We start from the raw sequence: 6614 nt of genomic DNA, 5'->3' as shown, positions 1-6614 counted from the left end.
GACGCACAGTTTTGCTGATTACCCAAGTCATACTAGCAGAAAGGTAGAAGCGGCCTTCAAGGCATGAGATAAAGGCACAAAGGAAGTGGGCAGTTCTTGGGTGTTTGTCACCATTCTGAGGTTAGATCTGTCGTGCCCTCCGCAGTTATGAGCCAAGGCAACCCTCCACCCTCCTCTGCTAGAGAGGCCTCCTGATTCGGGTCCTCCATTGCCTTCACCCTGCATACTCTCAATGGGGCTTGATGTTGGGCCCATGGATAGCTTGAACCCCAAATGGACCCACCATAACTTCCAAACTTCTTTTCCATCCTACGTCCTGGAAATATTACGACTGTCAGATTGAGTTCCCAGATAAGATTCCAGATATTAGGATACAGCATTTTGGAGTCTTTGCAACTATCTCAGTGATGATTCGCATAATTCATGTTCTTTCAGAAGCTCAATCAGGCGGCGCACATGCACACTTGTGTATGTGTGTGTGTGTATACTTTTGAAATGCTCCTACCGTATTACATTTTATTTGCTGCATGTTATGAAAGCTTTCATTTGTTCATAATCCCTTGACTGATATATCTAGTATCCTGAGATGTTGCAAGTCTCTGCTTTCCAGCCTTCCTGGGAGATGGCTTCTTTTCTCATACTTTTTATTTTTTGTCGTACACTATTTTTGTCACATCTTTTTCACCTAGTCCCAAACACTATACCCCGTGATTTTTCCCTGCATGCTAATACAGTGGGAAGATTTGGGGTGCTTGCTGGAGTAGGGTTCTCATGACGTCTTAGACGACACTACCTCAGTGGAGATATTCATTCCTGGGCAGTTCCTTCTCACGGGCTCTAGTCTCTTTGAATTCCTCCCTTACTTCTTAATGCTCAGCATGACGTGGAATTAGCTGACCTATGTTTGAAAGTCCATGGCCTCAGTTCAATGACGTGGAATTAGCTGACCTATGTTTGAAAGTCCATGGCCTCAGTTCAATTTCCAGATCTGCCATTAAACCAACTGCGATAGTTTATTGTGCCAGCCTGGCCGATAAACACAAGTAGGACTAACTGAAGGGCAGAGGGATACATGGCTGGGTGAGCCTCGCCTTGCTGGTCTCTCGTTCTTTAATCATCGGACCTGCGTGCGGCTGCCTTGCGTGCGGCTGCCTTGCTTATTCTGTGCCTCAATTTAAAGGGGTACACTACCTGTGAGATACCTAGCTTGTGGACTGTGTCACTGTAAGTTAAGGTCCCTTTAAGCACACACGATTGGAATGTTTGTCTCTGGAGCTGGAGACCGACAGTTGGTGACCTGCCTTGCTGTTTGCTGCCTGGGTATATATAGCCCAGCTCTCTCTACAGAAAGGAACTGGCAACTGGTGGCTCTCAAGCCGTAAAGGGCTGCTAGTGTGTCACTGCTTTATAATTTAACTTAATTTCTTGTATTATCTATCTGTATATAATTTAATGGTTCATTTCTTGTGTTATATATCTATCTTTATAAATATATTTATATATAATTACTAGCAATCTGATTTTGTCTCTCTAGAGAACCCTGTCCAGCACACCAACCATGTAAACGTTGTCAGATTTATTCAGTTATCTATTAGCTATATTTTTGTCTTCGGTTTTCTTATCTGTGAAGTATGGTATGGGAATTGGTCTCCCTTGTGTGGCCGTTGTGAGCATTCGCGATTATAAATAGCGCACTTAGGACCCAACCAAGCCAATTGCCATTCCATTAATTTGTTTGCACTTGTGTCACAATAGCATTTTGGGTGGTTGTTTTTCCGGAAGTAGATCATTAGACCCCACCCCCCACCTACCACCACCATCGCCAATTTTTAGGTTGGTTTAACCACAAAACTTTCTGTTGGTAGCCAAGTTGATAGTCATCTGTGCCACCAAGAGACCCTGTCGATGGGAACAACCTAATAAATCTCAACTGGTCTTACTATTTGTGTTCACTCAATGAGCATTAATTGCGTGATTATAATGTAGCAATGGCGCTAACTCATGATTCCAGTCACTAGAAGTGGCCTCAGTGCCCTAGCTGAAGCACTCCTTGCTCTAAAGGGAGGGGTGTTTTGCAATGAATGTAGTAAAATTCCTTGGAGTTCAGGGCTATGTGACTGTCTCTTGTCTAGAATGCCGTGACCCTCAACCTTCAGACCAGTAAGGAATTTCAGAGTAGTTACCTCCACTCATACATCGCTTCTGACGCTCTTAGGCCGGTGTGTCTTGGAAGACTTCCTGCTGGAGCCATCAAGGAGTAGCAGTGCGCAGACGTGGGACCTGTCAACAGTACGAGCTGCAGTGCAACAAGAACCACCTGCGTGGCCCACGGTGCTTTTGAAGCGGAGGACCAGCAAGCTCAGGCCGGGCCCCCGAGGAAAGTGGAGCACTCAGAGGCCAGACCTACGGCCAGGAGGAGGGGGAAGAAAGCTGCCGTCATCCCCACGGCTGCTCTGCGGGCCACGTCCTCATGATGAATGGGCCGTGTCAGACGGAGGCCAGGCTGCGCTTACTTCTGCGGGTCCATAGAAGAGACTGGACCAGGTTAATGTCTCCCTGGAGGCTTAAAGGAGAGGTTCTCTCGGGGAGTGGCCCTGCCCCTCGGACCTTTGCATCAGAACAAAATAGAAAGACTTCACGTATGAACACAAACTCATGCCATGAGTGAGCAGACATTGGGAACTGCCAGTGTGGAAGGAAGGCAGTTGATCAGTCGTCTTCCACTGCCCTTCTGGGCTGGCCAGAATCTCAGCAAGGATGCTGCCATAGGGTTGGAGCTGAGCCACAGAAAGCAAGCAGCCATGTGCCTCCTGGTGGCTCTGCTTCCATGGACCAGGTAGGAGACATCCGGCTGACTGTGGCCCGCCTGTCCTAGTTCTCTGCTGAGAAAGAGCGCATTTGCCCACACAGGCTTCATTGCTCTGCTGCTTGTTCCTCAGAGCCATGAGATAACACTGTTGTTATTGTTGTTGTTGTTTTCCTCTTCCTAATTTATGCCAGGTGACCCTTGGCTACAATCTAATCGGGAGCTTAAGAATGGTAGGAAAGTAGCTACTGAGATAGCACGACTGGCAGAATCCTAGCAAACTGCTGCAGTTCAAAATGCTTCAAAAAAGGCCATTTTCTGAACGAAAGGGGAACCTATCAAAATAGTTTGCCACCTGGTAAAGCAGGCGCCAGGCCAGCAATGTCAGGAGCATGGCGGTATTGTGCACATTATCCAGGTGGAGCGGAAGCAATTCCCAGAGCAGTTCTCCCACCTACAGGGCTCTCAACATCCACTCCCCAACACGCCCGATTTTCTTCACGTCCCTTCCCTTACCACGGAGACTCCCCACAGCTCTCAGTGCCCCATCTACAGCGAGGACAGTTTCATCTGACGCCTCACATCGCCTCATGAACACCCACAGGGGCGGAAGACAGAGCAGGATCAGGAATGTAGACAACACCTGGCGGAGAAGAGGGAACTCCAGAAGTGGGATGGAAGTGATGACTTGATGACTGGCCAACCTTAGAACATTTAGCCTAAAATGAAATGCATTGATGAGCCAACATACAGCAACCCTACCCGACAAAGTACAACTGCTCGTGTGGGTTTCTGAGACGTAAATCTTTACACGAGGAGCCAGTAGCCACATCTTCTTCCCTCCATGTGACTGGTGCTTTCAAACTGCTGATAGGATGGGTAGCTGCTCAACATTGGTGCTCATAGCATGGGTGAGTAGATGTGCTAAACAAGTTTTATTCCTTCCCTGGGAGAAAGTGAAATTCTGGTATGCAGAAAATTATTTTGGCTTACAGCAAATATCTGCTTTTACTAGAAGAGAGAGAATTAAATATGTTTTTGTTCTTGTTTCTATAACAAACGAATGTTAAGCAAGATTGGTAATAGTAAAACCTCACTTTTATCTCATAGCAATCCTGCGAATCAATAAGTAAGATGATATCACGTCCATTTCAGAGCACTAAACTGGCATGTGAAAGGTCATCCCACTCAGACAGAAGGTTTGCTCTTAATACCCATTTCCCAAATTAAAATTTAGTATTCTTTTAAATTCTATTTTATTTTATGTAGCTAAACTTAAGGCCTCACTGGGATAAAATGTGGTGAAAATATTTATTTTAGCGATAGAATTAACTTTTGTGTGTGTTTGAAATTTTTGTTTTGTTTGGTGTTTGTTTTTTGTTGTTGATGTTTACATTGAACATGGATGGCCTCTGAGTTAGTTTAATTATAATGAATAAGACCTCTTGGGTCATCCTTGTGTAAATTGTCACTAAATGAATATAAATATTTATTCTTGTTGAAAGAAAGAAAATACGCACGCACACAGTCACTAAGGACATCTGATTTCCAAAGTTACTTTCATTATTTCAAGATAAGGGTATTAAGGAACAAAAGGAAGAATACTTTCTAATGACTTCTTTCTGCTATCAGTAAAAGCCCCGAGTGATGGAGTAGCAACTCGTTTGAGAGTGAGCGCCTTTCTTAGCACTGACTGTTTGGATGGCAAATAGACCAAATAAAAGGGGGATTTCAAAAGATTGTGGGGCATGGAATGAAAAGATAATGGAATTGCCCGCAAACTACTTGAATCTGCCTTGTATTGGCTTTGGAGTATAATCTGCGTACAGTAAAATGCATCTCTCTTTCTCTCTCTCTCTCTTTCCCCCCAGAACTGATCCATGCTTTTTAATGAATGCATACTGTTGTGTAATTCCCATTACAATTGAAATAGTGAACATTTATATCACCTGGAAACGTTTTCTTATGCTCCTTAGTAGTCAGTTGACTTTCTTTACGCGCATCCTTTAGCTACACCCTGTCTACGTCTCAAAGGTTTTTCCTTTACAGGGTATCAGACCTATAAAATTATATGGAATGTAGCTTTGGGGGTGTGGCCTCTTTCACTTAGCAATCTATTTGTGTTTTATTCTTGTTACAGGCACCAGTAAGTCATTTCATTTTATTGCTGAATAATATTTTATTATATAGATGTTCTAGGGGTTGGTTATCCATTCAAAAGTTGATAACTACTTTAGTTGCTTCAGCTTTGGGCAATTATTAATAAAGGTGCTATACAACATACCCACACCCCACCCCAAGGGGGCAAACAACAGAAATATGGGTGAAGGGAGACAGCAGCCAGTGTAAAATATGAAAATAAAAATAATTAATAAATTATCAAGGGTTCGCAAGGGTAGGAGGCTGGGGCGGTAGGAAAAAAAGAGGAGGTGATACCAAGGGCTCAAGTAGAAAGAAAATGTTTTGAGAATTATGATGGCAACCTATGTACAAAGGTGCTTGATATAATTGATGTATGAATTGTTATAAGAGCTGTAAGAGCCTCGAATACAATGATTTATTGAAAAACAAAAGAAAGCATTAGAATCAAAAGGAAGTGTCTTTCATAAATAAATAAAGTTGCTATAAAAGTTCCCATACACATTTTTATGTCAATCTATATTTTTACTTCTTTTGGGTAACTATCTGGAACTGGGATAGCTATATACTTAACTTTATAAATACTTGCAAAATTGATTTCCATAGGGGATCAACTTCACTTTCAATTCTAGGTGCTTCTTTGATGCATTAGGGAACTTTTTAATGCCCTTAATGATACTCAGTATTGATACTCAATATTCAGATATTAACAAACTTTACATTTAACAAAGTACTATTAACACATTGTTTTATATACGTTTTGTAGCTTGGAAGATGGGAAAAGTAAACAACATACTACAACTTTGGGGGCACAGCAAAAGTAGTTATTAAAAGTCAATTTATAAAATTAAGGGCAAACATGAAACCAAAATCAATTTCTTAACACAGCAGTTTCAGCAATGAGAACATGTGAAATAAAATAAGCCTATAACCAAAAAAGTAGAAGATATCACAAGGTTTCAAGTAGAAATAAATGAAAACAGAAATTGGAAAACAAATCAACAAGACAAGCAGTGAGTTCTTTTAAAAAATCAACAATTGGTAAACAAAGAAAACACACAAAAGGACAAGAAAGAAAAGATGCAAATAACAAGAAATAGAGATGAAAAGGGTGACATCAAAACAGAATCAAAGGGGATAAAAAGAATGCTGACAACACTGCTATGAAACCTGAACAAGACAAGTTTGAAAGCCTGGATGAAATGGACAAATTTCTAAAAACACGCCATCAACAAGACTTAATGTAAACTGATGTAGCGACTCTCAGCAAACCCATAACTATAGAATGAAGCAGGGCATTAGGGATCTTCTAACAAAAAGAAATGTAAGACCAGATGGCTTCCCAGGGAAATTCTATCAAGTATTCAAAGAAGAGCTGTCATCAATTCTACACAGACTATTCCAGACTACAGAAATGGACAGTAAAATTCCATACTCATGTTATGAAACAAGTATAACCCTGTTACCAAAACTGGGTAGAGGTACCACAGGAACAGAACACTACAGATCAATATCCCTCATGAACATTGACGCAAAACTTCTCAATAAAAACCTGGCCAATAGAAGTCAACAAGATAGCAAATAATAATAATAATAATAACGCACCAAGATCAAGTAAGATTTACTCCAGGCACACAGGATGTTTCAACATTAGAAAAAAACATCAATG

The sequence above is a fragment of the Tenrec ecaudatus genome, chromosome 8 (genome assembly GCF_050624435.1).
Source record: "Tenrec ecaudatus isolate mTenEca1 chromosome 8, mTenEca1.hap1, whole genome shotgun sequence".
NCBI lineage: Eukaryota > Metazoa > Chordata > Mammalia > Afrosoricida > Tenrecidae > Tenrec > Tenrec ecaudatus.
Note: the sequence above shows the minus strand (reverse complement) of the source record.